Source organism: Phoca vitulina, unplaced genomic scaffold (genome assembly GCF_004348235.1).
Source record: "Phoca vitulina isolate PV1807 unplaced genomic scaffold, GSC_HSeal_1.0 scaffold2, whole genome shotgun sequence".
Taxonomy (NCBI): domain Eukaryota; kingdom Metazoa; phylum Chordata; class Mammalia; order Carnivora; family Phocidae; genus Phoca; species Phoca vitulina.
Window position 1 is genome coordinate 59788346 of NW_022589705.1, and position 16079 is coordinate 59804424.

General features: G+C 44.0%; 1 protein-coding gene and 1 pseudogene across 8 annotated transcripts in view; one reads left to right on the top strand and one right to left on the bottom strand.

The window, feature by feature from the left end:
- Positions 1–4382: 4382 nt before the first annotated feature.
- Positions 4383–4684, bottom strand: LOC116638496 (annotated as a pseudogene).
- Positions 4685–15463: 10779 nt separating this feature from the next.
- TUT4 (terminal uridylyl transferase 4) overlaps positions 15464–16079 on the top strand; it is a 124126-nt gene continuing 123510 nt past the window's right edge. For all 8 annotated transcript variants that reach the window (XM_032428971.1, XM_032428937.1, XM_032428996.1 and 5 more), the window contains exons 1-2: positions 15464–15478; positions 15859–16012. The gene's annotated coding sequence lies outside the window, so the exon portion shown is untranslated. The remainder of the gene's footprint in view (positions 15479–15858; positions 16013–16079) is intronic.

A 16079-nucleotide genomic window follows, 5' to 3' on the forward strand; every position in this document is an offset into this window, starting at 1 on the left:
GAGAAGGCGGGGTGGGGGGGCGTGGAGAGGAAGAACGGCTAGGGAGAACCAGAGCATTAGAGTGAGGATGGGGTGGGGGTGGGCTGAGTTAGAGCAAGCAAGCCGGCAAGGGCGAGAGAGACAAAGGGGAAGCTTGGAGTTTCTCTCAAGATTGTGAAAGTCTGGGGGAGAGTTGGGAGAGATCTAAGGCTCGGAAAGGATTCTGGAACTGGACCAAGGACTGTCCAAACAAGAAAAACTCAGAGCTGCATTTACTGTCTGCTAGAACTGGTGATCCCTCCAGGGATCCCCTAGAGAGCTTCACCCTCCCCAAAGTTGTAAGGGACCTTGGGTCATATCCTCCCGGGAATTTTGGATACCCAGCCAGATGATTTGTTGATGTTGTCTAACTTTAAGGAACTCTCTCTCTAAAACATTGTCGACTTGCAAGGTGGGGGTACTTAGTGGTTTAAAAGGTGTGTTTCTTAGGTTCTTGGGAAACATCAAAGTAAGTAAAGCGTGGAAGTCCCCACTTCTTCCCAAATCTGGGACTCCTATGCTACCAGCCAGTATTTAATTTTTGAAGGAAACTACATTTGTAGTTACTACAGCCTTTGCTCAGAGATTCTGAGAAGCCTGCCCTTTTTAAAGCTTGGAAATGTTTAGTTGGTTTTCTCTCCCACATAACAGCGCAGTGGAATTTAGGACAAACCCTTTAAAAATCAATTTGGCAGTATATATTAATTTAAAAATTTTTTTTAATTTAAAAACTTAAAAATTTTCACACTACTCAATATAGAAGTCCCACATTGAGAATTTTCTCCTAGGAAATGGCCTCATAGTGCTTTATACATTTATGCAAAAGGCATTATTTGTAATAGCAAAAAATTAGAAGTCACTTAAATGCCTAACAATAAGGGACTGGTTAAGAAAATTCAGGTACCTTCTCTTATATATTTTGGAGCTGCTAAAACTATATTTACAAAATTCTTAGTGATGTGGAGAAAAAAGATAAAACATCAGGTAAAAAACTACATACAAAGTGTGATCTAAACTATGTTAAAATGCATATTTAAAAAAGGACTGGAAGGAAATATGCCAAAAAATTGCTTAGATTAGGGATCATAAGATAGTGGGGTTGTGGTCTATTATTGTTATTTTCTTCTTCTTCTTCTTTTTAAGATTTTATTTATTTATTTGACAGAGAGAAAGACAGTGAGAGAGGGAACACAAGCAGGGGGAGTGGGAGAGGGAGAAGCAGGCTTCCCACTGAGCAGGGAGCCTGATGCGGGGCTCAGGGCTCTATCTCAGGACCCCGGGATCATGACCTGAGCCAAAGGCAGATGCTTAACCAACTGAGCCACCCAGGTGTCCCTTGTTATTTTCATCTTATGTTTTCTTACATTTTCCAGATTCTGCAAAGAGCATGTAATACTATTATGATTGGAAAAAAATAAAAGTTTAGTTTTAGAAGTTTAAGAAATCAGAGAACTAAATGTTTGCAAACATACAAATCTTTTAGTTGAAAGTAATTTTACAAAAGTAATTTTACAAAAACAATTGTTAAAAGAAATGACATAAAACTTTTATTTTTATTTTATTTTATTTATTTAATTTTTAAAGTCATTTTTAAAAATTGAATTAGTACTGGGGCACCTGGGTGTGTTTGTAATGGGAGGTAATATGAACCAACGGTTATTCAAATTTACTTTCCACTTCTTCCACCTCTCACCAAGAGAAAGATTAGAAAGGAAACAGCAATGTCACAATCAGAACTCCCTCTCTGAAGCAAGAGTGGACCATGACCTTACCTTTAACCTGTTTCCTAGACATTATTTGGAAGTAGGCCAGAGTTTCACCTAAACCCTCCTTTCCCTCTGGATCCCTTTAGAAGGAGATGTCTATAAAGTCAAGGGCAGATAACTCAAAATTATTTTAGCCCTTATCAAGGTTTAACTTTCTAAAAAGTTATCATAATTCTTGTATTGAAGACCAACCTGTAACTACACTTCAACCCTAACCAGACAGTTCTAGGGGGAGAATGCAATAATAGACAGTCTTGAGGTCCTGTTACTATGGTTCCCTTAACAAATCAGTCCATAGAGTCCAAACAGTTCCTTCTGGGATAAGGAAGGATACATGCACAGCAAGGGTTAGAGAAAATAGATCAGGACCCACTCCATCCCAGCGTGTGTCAGTCAGCCTTTACTGGTCTTCTGCTTAGGTCCTAAGAGGCAATATCCAGGTGGAGGTGGGAAGAGGTAACTCCTTATAAAGTAAGACACAGTAGGAAGGCATCTAGCAAGGCAGTCCTATAGGAAAATGCTTAGGCATGACACTCTTTCTTTTTTTTTAAGATTTTATTTATTTATTTGACAGAGGGAGAGATAGCGAGAGAGGGAACACAAGCAGGGTGAGTGGGAGAGGGAGAAGCAGGCTTCCCACTGAGCAGGGAGCCCGATGCGGGGCTCGATCCCAGGACCCTGGGATCATGACCTGAGCCGAAGGCAGACGCTTAAAGACTGAGCCACCCAGGCGCCCGACACTGTCTTTCATACACAAAAAATTATGTTCTCTCCCCCATCTTAATCCCAACAGAGGAACCCCACCAGAAAGATTCTTCTCTGGATCTCCTAAAAGAACAAGGAAAAAACAAACAAACAAGAAAAAGAAAAACTTGGGGCACCTGGGTGGCTCAGTCCATTAAGCATTTGCCTTAAACTTAGGTCATGATCCCAGGGTCCTGGGATAGAGTCCCACATCAGGCTCCCTGCTCAGCGGGGAGTCTGCTTCCCCCTTTCCCTCTTCCTGCCACTTCCCCTGCTTGTGCATGCTCTTTCTCTCTCTCTCTCAAATAAATAAATATCTTTAAAAACAAACAAACAAAACAAAAGGACAGATCTTGTTGTTAAGAATATCCAAAAGGGACTGACTGGAAGGGGCTGCCCCCTCATGAGGGGCCAGAGGTGGCGACAGTGTAGATGTTTACCATCACAGAGCTTTGACTGCCTAACCGAAGGAACAGGGGCATTCAATAGGGTACTGCAGTCAGATGACAGATGGCCCAGTCTTGCTCCTTGGCTCCTAGTATTAATCCATTAACATTGAGGGCAGCTGGAAGAGGTCCCCTCTGGGCTCAGCTTTCAAATCACAGTCTCCTGCACAGCCATTATGCTCTTCTATAATTCAGGCCCACCCCTGGCATGGGAGGCAGGTAGTGACCTGGCATAATGACCAAGTCAAACACGGGGAATGGCAAGGTAACTAGTAACTCAGTAGGAAAATGACTGCCCACCAAACTGCTGTTCCAGCATAATATATCCAGATATGAATCTTGCAGTTTAAGAGATTTGTGCATAGTTGCAGAGGCCCTTGCCACTTCTCAAGGGATCATAAATAAATCCTCAGCCTGCCTGGATAACCAAGTTGTCCATTTACCAAGCCTATGCCATCGGGTGGGGTGCAAGATAAAGGGTTTTATTTAGCAAAAGGTTAGCCCTTGTCTCCAAGTCCATGCACTGTAAATGCTGGACCTTTGGAAAACTGGTAGCTTTGACCTTTCCTTTTTGTTGGAGCCAAGATCACAGAGCTTCCCCTACCAGATTCAGTTGTAATTCTTTTTCTTGGTTTTCCCAAATTGTAATTGTTAATATCTAGATCTCATACCTGACTTTCATTTGTCTTGGAAAAGTCCCATTCAGAGGCTCAGAGATCAGAGGAGCAGTCCCACTGAGGACCAGTGATTAAGGCCTGACCATCAACTATGTCCAAACTGTCAGTTATCCAGAAAGCCCTTAGTATCAGGCAGCCAGAAAGGCTGAAGAACCAAAGGATTCCTGGGTACACAGCTGCTCACCTGTGCACTGGGGACAGTGACGGAGGGGGGCGGGGGTGTCTGTATGGGGGGGGTGGATCTTGAGTACTTCCTGGTGTAGAGATCAACCTGCATGGTACAGTGCACAGGATGCATGGCTCCTCCTGCCCAAGGTTTCAAAGCTGATCCCAGGTAATATAAAAGGATCCTAATTCCTAAATTATCCACTTTAGGATGGATCGGGGCACCTGGGTGGCTCAGTCAGTTAAGCGTCTGCCTTTGGCTCAGGTTGTGATCCCAGGGTCCTGGGATTGAGCCCCACATCGGGCTCCCTGCTCAGCGGGGAGTTTCCTTCTCCTTCTCTCTCCGCCCCTCTCCCCCTGCTTGTGCTCTCTCTCCCACTCTATCTCTCTCTCTCAAATAAATAAATAAAATTAAAAAAAAAAAAAAAAAAGGCTAGTATCTTCAGTGGGAATTGGGACTTTTGTCTGATTTTTTTTCCCCCTCTACTTAGATACCTAACTTCTCCAAACCACAGGGCCAGTCTATATTATTGTCCTGGTCACCCTCTGACCCTCTCATGTTGCAGCTACTGGAATTCTGGGAGTGAGCATTGTAGCTGCTGATCAGGCCCATTCCCAGATGCTCGAGGAAGGGAGCAAAGTGGGAGGCGCCCGCTCCCCTGTCCTCCACTGGCTGAATGCCGAAATCCTTCACACTACCAGTTTCCGTGAACTGCAGGTAGAAGTAGCCACACTCCCCCGTGCCCCGTGCCCCTCAAAGCAGAAGCCCAAACAAGAATCCTCTGTTAGGTCTACGTATCTCTCCTGAGCAGTTGGCCTCTAGCTTGTTAGTATCCAGGTTAGCCAACGAGGTTTCCTCCGTTTTCATTGGTAAACCACTGTGCAGAGGGCGCTCGTATCACTCATGGCAGCACCGGCAGCAACGCGTTGGGCTCCTCGGGGCGCGCCCGGGTCTCGAAGCCTGTCAGGGCCGTGTCCTCGGGCGGCGGGGGACCGGGGCGGGGGTGGGGGTGGGGTGGGGCGGGGAGGGGTCCGCCGGGCAGCCAGCGGCGTCTGCCGGGGCGGGGTGCGGGGGGGTCAAGTCTTTCAGTTTCTTCTGGCGTCTACCGGGGTCTGGGGCTTTGAGCTCCGGCTGGCCCGGGACTCACCGCCAAATGGTCTCCGCGCCTCAGCCAGCAGCCCCCTAAAACTTTTATTTTTAAAAAATAGTATTTTTTAATTTTTATTTTATTAAAAATAGAACTTAACCTTGAAAACACAAGTGGTCATGAAGAAATGCTTATGATTTAAGGTTAAGTGCAAAGGGGCCAAAATAATTAAGACTACAGCTATTTAGTCCAACATTGTAAGCGACTATACTCAGCTCACAGTATACGGTAGGCACCGGTAAAAGGACATTCCAATGCATACTGCCCTCTTGCAGTGGCTAGCTCTTGAACCTCTCATCCTTTGCGCTCTTGCCCCTCTCATCCTTTGCGCTCTTGCCCTTTACTTCTTCATTTTATTTATTTTTAATTCATTTATTAAAAAAATTTTTTTTTTAAGTAGGCTTAAAAACGGGCATTCCCCTGGAACTCACGACCCCAAAATCAAGAGTTGAGTGTGCCACAAATTGAGCCAGCCAGCCAGGCAGCCAGGCACCCAACTTCCTCATTTTAGACGTGTATTTCTTGGGGCACCTGGGTGGCTCAGTCGGTTGAACACCTGCGCAGGTGGTGTCAGAGGGGAGTCTGCTTTCTCTCTCTCCCTCTGCCCCTCCCCCTGCTCATGCTCTCTCTCTCTCTCTCTCTCTCTCTCTCTCGCTCACTCTCTCTTTAAAAAAAAAAAAATCTAGAAGTGTATTTCTGACTTGGTTTTCATTTAGATTCTGCCCTACTCCTGCCAAAATATACCCAGAGACTACTTTTGGTAATGCCTCTCCATATCTGACCTAGCCCCTGGTACTCTCCTTTTTTTTTTTTTTTTTTTAAAGATTTTATTTATTTATTTGAGAGAGAGAGAAAGCGCGCCTGTGCACACGAGCACAAGCATGAGCAGGGGGGAGGGGCAGAGGGAGAGGGAGAAGCAGGCTCCCGGCTGGACAGGGAGCCAGATGCGGGGCCTCAATCCAAGGACCTGGGATCATGACCTGAGCCGAAGGCAGATGCTTAATCCACTGAGCCACCCGAGCGCCCCACCTGGTACTCTCCTATAAGCATGAGCCAGCTGCCTTATCTTGAAGAGTTGTTAAAAAAAGAGAAAAGGAAAGACAAGACAAGACAAGGCATAGGAAATTCAGTATACCAAAAGGCTAATAATACTGTGGTGGGATTGTTGGTAGTTTATGCCACTTTTCTTTAGGGTTGAAATTTTACAATATGGTTATGATAGGTCTAGAACAAAAATACTTGAAGTTTGAATTAAAGTCACTCTGTGCTTTCACAGGTAACTTTTGAATTCTCCTCCATTTCATGATTTTCAAAGATAGATATAAAATTGATATCCCTTTAGCCAAGAAGATATGGGGTCTGAGATTCTAGCTAGGTCAGAGAAACATCTTTCTCCAAAGCAGATTCTGTATAGCCAAAATAGAGATATAAGCATATACTTCTCTCTTTTTTTTTTTTTAAAGGTTTTATTTATTTATTTGACAGAGAGAGAGACAGCGAGAGAGGGAACACAAGCAGGGGGAGTGGGAGAGGGAGAAGCAGGCTTCCCATGGAGCAGGGAGCCCGATGTGGGGCTTGATCCCAGGACTCTGGGATCATGACCTGAGCCGAAGGCAGACACTCAACGACTGAGCCACCCAGGCGCCCCTAAGCATATACTTCTCTTACCTCAAAACTTGAGATACCCCCCAGTGCCTGCAGGATCAAGTCCAAGCTCTTTAATATGGCTCCCAAGACCCCTCACAATCTACTGCCATTCTCTCTCTCCAATTTTATCTCCCAGTAATCTGCTAACCTTTTTCTTTCTTCCTTACCTTATGTTATATCAGACTACTTCCATTCCTTAAACACATATTAACTTCTTCCACATTTTATTTTTGTATACCATTCATACAATAAAGAGCACCAAACTTAAGTGCACAGCTCAATGGTGGTTCATATATGTATACACATGATTAAGATCTGGAACATTTTTAGCACTCTGAAAGGCTCCCCTATAGCCCCCTTAGTCCATATATACACTATTCTGACTTCCATCAACAGAGATTAGTTTTGCCTGTTCTTTAATTAAAAAAAAAAGGAGGGGCGCATGGGTGGTTCAGTTGGTTGACTGCCTCCATTCAGCTCATGATCCCGGTGTCCTGGGATGAGCCCTGCATGGGCTCCTGCTCAGCGGGGAGTCTGCTTCTCCCTCTCCTGCTCCCCCTGCTTGTGCTCTCTCTCTGTCAAATAAATAAATAAAATCTTAAAAAAAAAAAGGAAATATGCCATGTGTATTCCTCTTTCTTTTCTTTTTTTTTAAAGTAAGCTCTATGCCCAATGTGAGTCTGGAACTCATAATCCCTAGATCAAGAGTTCCATGCTCCACTAACTGAGCCAGGTATCCCTACCACATGTATTCTTTAAAACACATAGTACATTTTTATGTTTCCTCTACTTGAGAATAAGAATGTTAAATATCTGTCATGTGCTGGTGTTCTCCCATTCTGCATCCATGGCAGATATTACTAAGTCACCATTCTTTCTTATTGTATCTAGATTGAGGTTTAGGCTCTTTTCCTAAACTGTGTACCAGTAGCCACTACTGATTGTTGAGAGTTGGCACTTGTGAAACTTCCCTGGACAAGAATGGCTTCTTTCACATGAAAGCCTTCATTTCCACCATGCACAACACATTTGATAAGTCATTTAAGTCTTGCTGACTTAAATGCCCTTTTTTTCCATTCCTACTGCTCCTGCTTATTTCAAGCTTTCATAATTTCTCACTTGATTTTCTACAACAACCCCTCACTGTTTTCCCTGCCTTCAGTTTTGGCTCCTCTATTCTTTTCTACACACTGCTGATTAATCTTTTTTAAATATCCAAATATGATATACTACATCATTCTCCTGGTTAAAACCTTTCAGGTGCTACCTTTCAGGTTAGGCCCGAGTGGTTAGCATGGTATTGCGGGCCCCGTCCATCTCTCCAGTATCATCTCCTGTAACCTGCCCTAAGGATGTCAGCTGCGTGCAGCTTTCTGAAATATGCTCTGCCTTCTTTCTCCTCTAATCTTCAATGCTGGTCTTCTCTAAATGGCTAAGTCTCCTTCACTCTTCAAGGATGTTTCAAGGATATTTATTATACAAGCTTTTATTGGTCATTTTTTCCGCTACAAATAATTATCCCTTATTTGTGTCCTCATACTACTTTATACATATACTTATTATTACAATTATCATGTATATTATTATCTGTTCACATTTCCAAGTGTTCCTTGAGGGAAGAGAGTTTTGCAGCACCAGAACTCATCACAGTGTATGACATATTTTTTTACAAGTTAAAAAAATTGTTGTAAAATAAATGTAACATAAAATTTACCACCTTTATCATTTTCAAGTGTACAGTTCAGTAGTAGTAAGTACATGCATATGGTCCTGCAGCTATCACCATCATCTATCTCCAGAACTCTGTTCAGCTTGTAAGATTGAAATTCTATACTTATTAACTTCATTCTCCCCTCCCCCCAGCCTCTGGCAACCACCATTCTACTTTCTATGATTTTGACTACTCTAGGCACCTCATAGAAGTGGAATCACACAGTATTTGTTTTTTTGTGACTGGCTTATTTCATTTGGCACAATGTCTTCAAGGTTTATCCATTGTTATAGCCTGTGTCAGAATTTCCTTCTTTTTTTAAGGCCAAATAATATTCCACTGTATGCATATACCACATTCACTGCTTATCCATTCATCTGCCAATGGACAATTGGACTGCTTTCACTGTTTAGTTATTGGGAATAATGCTGCTATGACTATGGGTGTACAAATCTCTCTTTGAGATCCTGCTTTCAATTCTTTCAAGTATTTGCCCAGAAATGGAATTGCTGGATCATATGGTAATTCTTTTTTTATTTTATTTTTTTAAAAGATTTTATTTATTTGTCAGAGAAAGAGAGAGAGTGCACGATCAGGGAGAGTGGCAGGCAGGGGAGAAGTAGGCTCCCCACTGAGCAGAGAGCTTGATGTGGGACTCCATCCCAGGACCCTGGGATCATGACCTGAGCCGAAGGCAGAAGCTTAACCAACTGAGCCACCCAGGCATCCCTGGATCATATGGCAATTCTATGTTTAATTTTTTGAGGAACCACTATACTGTTTTCTGCTGTGGCTGTACCATTTTACCTTCCCATCAACAATGCACAGGGTTTCCGATTTCTCCACATCCTCGCCAACACTTACTGTTTTCTGTGTTTTGTTTTTTTTGATAGTAGCTGTCCTAACAGATGTGAGGTGGCATCTCATTGCAGTTTTGATTTGCATTTCCCTAATGATTGGTGATGTCGAGCATCTTTTCATGTGCTTATTGGTCATTTGTAGATCTTCTTTGGAAAAATGTGTATTCAAGTCCTTTGCCCATTTTTGAATCAGGTTGTTTTTTTGTTGTTGAGTTTTAGTTCTCTACATATTCTGAATATTAATCCCTTATCACAGATAGGATTGCAAACATTTTCTCTGATTCCTTGGGTTGCCTTTTTACTCTGTTAATACTGTCTTTTGATGCACAAAAATTTAATTTTTATGAAGTCCAATTGGTCTATATTTTCTTTTTTTTTAAAAGATTTTTATTTATTTATTTAACACAGAGAGCGAGCATACAAGTAAGCAAAGAGGCAGGCAGAGGGAGAGGGAGAAGCAGGTTCTCTGCCGAGCAGGGAGCCCGATGCGGGGCTTGATCCCAGGACCCTGGGATCATGACCTGAGCCGAAGGCAGCTGCTTAACCGACTGAGCCACCCAGGTACCCCGGTCTACATTTTCTTTTATTGCCTGTGTCTTTGGTGTCATATCCAAAAAATTATTTCCAAATCCAGTGTTTTTGCCCTATGTTTTCATCTAAGAGTTTTGTTGTTTTAGGTCTTACATTTAGGTCATGGATTCATTTTTTTTTTTAAGATTTTTTAAAGAGTTTTTTTGTCTTTTTTTTTTTTTAAGATTTTATTTACTTATTTGACAGAGAGAGAGAGACAGTGAGAGAGGGAACACAAGCAGGGGGAGTGGGAGAGGGAGAAGCAGGCTCCCCACTGAGCAGGGAGCCCGATGCAGGATTCAATCCCAGGACCCTGGGATCATGACCTGAGCCGAAGGCAGATGCTTAACCGACTGAGCCACCCAGGCACCCTGGTCACAGGTTCATTTTTAGTTAATTTTTATATGGTGTTAGGTAAAGGTCCATTTTCATCTTTTGTATGTGGATATCCAGTTTTTCCAGCACCATTTGTTGAAAACACTGCCTCTTCCCCATTGAATGGTCTTAGCACCTTTGTCAAATATCATTTGACTATATAGGTGAGGGCTTATTTCTGGACAGAGTGCATGGCATTTCACAGGATACAAAGATGAATCAGATTATCCTAACACACTAGAATTGGTCATAGGGAGATTGTTAGAGTGGAGTTGGATCTCATTTTTGTTTGAGAAAAAAGGGAGAGATGATTTTTAAAGGGAGGTAAAATAGCTGAGTTAAAAAGAGTTCATGTCAGAATTATAGACCTTAAGCCCCTTTCCTGCCCTAGTTCATCTAGTTCTAGTTCACATCCTTGTTTTTATTTTTTATTATTATTTTTAAAAAAGATTTTACTTACTTATTTGAGAGAGAGAGAGAGAGTAGCAGAGGGAGAGAGAGAAGCAGACTCCCTGCAGAGCAGGGAGCTTGATGCAGAACTTGATCCCAGGACCCTGAGATCATGACCCGAGCAGAAGGCAGAGGCTTAACCTACTGAGCCACCCAGGCACCCCATATCCTTGTTTTTATATATGAAGAAAAAGAGGCCTGATGTTACTCTTGAGATCAGAATTATAAAAAAAATAAAAAGTCATTATAGAAGATTTCAACTCAGCGAAGGAAGAACTTCTAACATCTAGAATACATAGATTTGAGAAAGAATGCGCTCTCTATAAATATTCAAACAGAAATTGGATGATCACCTGTAAGTTTTGCTGTAGAAGGCAGGCCTGATCATTTCTTTGCCTTGCTTGTAAATATTCCATGATTGCCCATTAACTTCAGGATAAGGGCCTGCTTTTTAAAATGGCATACATAGGGATGCCTGGGTGGCTCAGTTAGTTAAGCGTCTGCCTCCGGCTCAGGTCATGATCTCTGGGTCCTGGGACTGAGTCCCGCTTTGGGCTCTTTGCTTAGCAGGGAGCCTGCTTCTCCCTCTCCCTCTGCTGCTCCCCCTGCTTGTGCTAGCACTCTCTTGCTTGCTTTGCTTGCTCGCTCTCTGACTAATAAATAAATAAAAAATAAAATAAAATAAAATAAAATGGCATACATAGCCTTTAAGATGTGGTCCTAGGTTACCTATATAGCATCATTTCCTGACATGTATCTATGTTCTTGATATATCCAACTGTATTGTGAAGTCTGTCCTTCCTAATTCTCAGACCTTACTAAAATTTAAAAACAAAACAACAAAACAAAACAAAACAAAAACCCTCCAAAAAACAACCATCTTAAAAAAAAGACTGTTTCTAACGTTTCAAGAAAGTAAGCCAGAGGGTGTGGCTGTAGCTTAAAATTCCACACATAGAATTCTCAGAACAAACTAAATGGAATCAATGCGTAGCAAGTATACACATGTGCTAGTGAGTGTAAGGGCACATGAAATCCAGATTGGGGCAGATGAGAACAAACTTCGATTTTAAGAAGAAAGGGAATTAATTTTTGGTGAATGTTACCATATAATAGACATTTATTATTATTTTTTTAAAGTAAGCTGTATGCCCAAGATGGTGTTTGAACTCACAACCCCAAGATCAAGAGTTGCATGTTCTGGGTGCCTGGGTGGCTCAGCTGGTTAAGCAACTGCCTTTGGCTCAGGTCATGATCCTGGAGTTCCTGGATCGAGTCCCGCATCGGGCTACCTGCTCGGCAGGGAGTCTACTTCTCCCTCTGACCCTCCCCCCTCTCATGTGCTCTCTCTCTCTCTCTCTCATAGATAAATAAAATCTTTAAAAAAAAGAGTCGCATGTTCTACCAACTGAGCCAGCCAGGCACCCCTATAATAGATATTTAAACATATTTTAGCTTATTTAATTTTAAGAATGCAAAAAGACAAAAAGAAATAGATCCTTTACACTATTTTTGAGGTGAAAACCTACTACGTTAGGATGTTTGGTATTACATGCTATAAATAAGAATCACAAAAGTTCTCAACTTTGAACATATCTTCTACTTTATAGACAACTTAGCCTGTCAGTAAGTAATTTCTAGGTACTTTCTGTGTGTCAGGATTGTGCTGGGTACTGGGAATACAAACATGAAGAAGGCGTAGGACCACATCATCGAGGGTGATATGTATGGAGCTCATCATCAGACAAGGTCTATAAAAGGTTACCAACCACTGAAGTCTCTCTCCTTGAAGAAATCAAGTATCTAGGAAAAAAGGGGGGGAGCTCAGAGAAAACTTTTAGCAGATCAGATCATATCTCTTTCTTGCTTACATAAATTCAGTGACTCCCCATTAACTACAAGAGAAAGCCTGTTTTTGTTTTTATGGCATATATAGCCCTCTGTGCTTTGTTCCCTTTATGATCTACCTGCAGATCGACATGGTTTGAGCAGACTTATCTCTGAGGTACCTTTCTTGTGATTTGGTTTACTTACCAGATCACCTTTTCATCCAATATGATTTTTGGACTAAGTTTTTCTATCACCTAGGAGGAGAATAGAATATGAATATTGATCCACTGGGCAATTATATTTCTTGTTATTTGTGATGAAATAAGACTTTAGCTGCAAGTAATTTTCACCTGAGTTGAGATGAAATTGTGCTCCCAGAAGTTCTGTACTGGAGGGCTAAATTTAGAGACTTAACCTTGCAAGTATCAGATATAAATCCTCAGTGCATTTTCTCAGAGCAGTCATTTACTGTCTTATTTCTCAGTAAGCTGTTTGGGATTCAGGGGATTCAATGGAAAGAACACAGGGCTAGTATTCTAGTCCTGCCTGTGACTTACTGTATGATCCTGGTGACTAATTCAACCTCTTATGTCCTAAGTTTCCTCATTCTTCAAGTAGAAATAATATTTGTTCTACATGTACTTTGTGATGATACACAAGATTATAGTTTAATTTTAACTCAACGAGTATGTAAGTATTATAAGGAATACAAATATGAGTATTTGTACTCAAGCTTATATTCTATTGGGGTCAGACTTATAAAAGTAACATGTAGGGATCCAGAGAAAGGATGGTTTACATTCAGTGGAGGGGATGTGATCAGGAATATTTAAAAAAGGAGATAGGAGTTGAGCTGGGTCTTGAGGAATAGGAAAGGTGGCAGAGTCACCTCGAATGGATAAGAAGAGAGAAGCACTGGGATTCTCAGTCTGGCCCCAGCTTTTCTTTCTTTATTTCTTTTTAAGATTTACTTATTTGGGGGGGGGGAGAGAGAGAGGGAGAGAGAGAGAGAGAGAGAGAGAGAGCGCGCGCGCGCGCGCACACACACACACACACACACACACACACAAAAGCACGGCAGGGTGGGGGAGGGATAGGGCAGAAAGACAATCTGAAGCCGACTCCCCGCTGAGTGCAGAGGCAGGGCTGGATCTTACCACTTGACCATGAACTTGAGATCACCACCTGAGCCAAAATCAAGAGTCAGATGCTTAACCGACTAAGCTACCCAGGCGCCCCTGGCCCCAGCCTTTATTTTCAGACTCATTATCTTCTGCACACTTCAGACTAAATGATGTTTTCTGAATCCGGCATGTGTCTGGCACATAGCAGGCCAGCCTCCAAGGTCCAGCTTCTACCTCTTCCATTAAAGCCTCACCCAAGTGGAATTTATCATGCTTTCTTCTGTATGAGCCCAGGCCTTTGTTAATATGACCTCTAGCTTTTATTGTAGCTTAATAGAACCACCTTCCTTGCTTAATGGTGAACTTTTTGGAGACAGGAATCTGGTACTGAACTCAATGCTTTGCTCTTAAATTAAGTAATCAGGAAATTTTATTCAATTGAACTTGTTCCAAGGACACTGGTATCACTCACTAAAGTGAAGGACATGTTGGTATCATCTTATGTCGCTATAGGCTTTAACTTTTGTGTCCTGCTGTTTTCCTTACATCATCCCCGTGAAGTAGATTTTTTTTTTGCCTTTAAAAACTTAGAGATGAGGAAACTCAGAGGCACATTTGTCCAGTCATCCAGCTAAGCTCTGAAGCTAATCAGGGCTCTTTTGACTTGAAATCCACTACTCTCCGCACTCTATCTGGGCCCCGTGGCATCAGACAAGTAGGGGTAAAATGCACTTATTCTGAGAGCTCTCCTTCTCTCTTTGTAAATGGGAGCAATAGTACTGACCACATGGGATTGTTATGAGGGTTAAATGCAGTGAAATATGTGAAGTCCCCAGCTCAAGGCCTAGCACTTAGTGGGCAATACTTGGTCTCTTCTCACAAGCTTCAAATTCAAATGGACATAAACAGATAAATACTCAGTTCTGAGATATAGTGGGAAGTAGATGGGACTACACAGGAATATCCTTCTCTTTGTAACCTCTCATAGGTTCTATCCTTTGAGACATATTATACGAAATTTCATTAGACAGTATTTTGTAAATACTTAAGATTTAGCGTTCTCCTTCACCATCACATCCATCCTTGTTCTACCCTTTTCCTGCCTAGTGTGTGTCAAATGCAAGGATTGTAGTTGTGTGATTTGTCCAATTTGAAGTCAGACGTTGGTTGAATAATGTCCAAGGCTGGGCTCTTAAAACAAAACAAAACAAAAACCAAACCAAACCAAACTAAACCATAGGTCCTCTCGGATCGTGACTTCAAATAACTATGCAGAAGAACCTATTAAAAGCAAAGGAAAAAGGGTCCCAGGGGGTGGTAGTTAATTGCAAACCCGAGTGAAATTATTTTTGAAATCTTCCCGGGGTGGGGGGATGTTAAGATTTTTCTGCTGATCCTAAATAGGCTGCGTTTTAAAAAGAAAAGAATTCCAGCTTTGGTGGGCTTGTGGCAAAGGTGAATAGGCGGGTGTCGACCCTGGTTTCCTCCGTCCAGCTCCCCCTTGATGTTCAGAAGCCCGCGCTAGGCGCCGAGGGTCTGCGGAGTCTCGGGCTAGGCCCGGTCCGTGTGCCAGGCCACAAGGTGCACGTCCAACGCCGGGCTTCCTTCGTCGGGGGCGGGGGGTAGCTTTTGGAACAAGGCATTGAGGCGGCTTTCTGGCCCTTCTTTTCGCTTGGGGGCCTCGATAGGGCGGGAGGCCCAGGAGCTAGAGCTGAGCGGCGCGGCAGTGTCAGTAACCCCAGCCTGCTCAGGCACGCCGGCGTCCTCGTTCTCCCGAGTGGGGCCCCGTCGGGTAGCGGGAGCTCGCGACCCCCGCTCGGTGGCCCCGCCCCTCCTCGCGAGCCCCGCGGTGACTTCGACCCTCCCCCAACACTAGAGGGCCCGCCCCCTCCTCGCGGGCTAACGAGTGTCCTCGCGCGCGCGCGCGCCCCTTTCCTCGGCCAGAGTGTGAGTGCGTCGCTCTCCCACCTCGGCCCCTCCCTATTGTTTCTCGCCGCCGCCACAAGCCTCCAAACGCGGCCCCTCCCCCCATTGGTGTTTACCGCTCCCCCCTTCCTCCGCCCGGGTTTAACAGGCGCCCTGGGGCCCCCAGAACCAAGGGAGGGGGCCCCTGAACTCTTTCCTCTGCGTCTCCTCTTCCCGGTCTCCTCCGCGTCTCTCCCCTGCCCAACTCTCGGGGGTCAGGACTCCATTCAAGACTCCGTCCCTCCCTGCTCCCCTCCCCCCTTCCCTGGCTTCCCCTCGGCCCCCTCCCCTCAGCGGGTCCTCCTTTTTCTCTCCCTCTCCCTCCTCCTCCCCCACCCCATCCCTTCCCCCCCACAATGCAGTTCGCGGCGCGGCGGACATGGCGGTGGAGTCCTGAGCTCGTCGTGTCCCGGCCTCCAGCGGCGGCGGCAGTGACGGCGGCGGCGGCGGCGGGGGGAGCGGGAGCCACTGAGATGAGGAGGCGCCGCGCGCGCCTGTAGCTCGCGGGCCTCGCAGGTACGGAGGTTCCGGCCGCGACGCAGCGCCCGGCGCCGAGGGGGTGTGCTCCGGGAAGGCCAGGCGG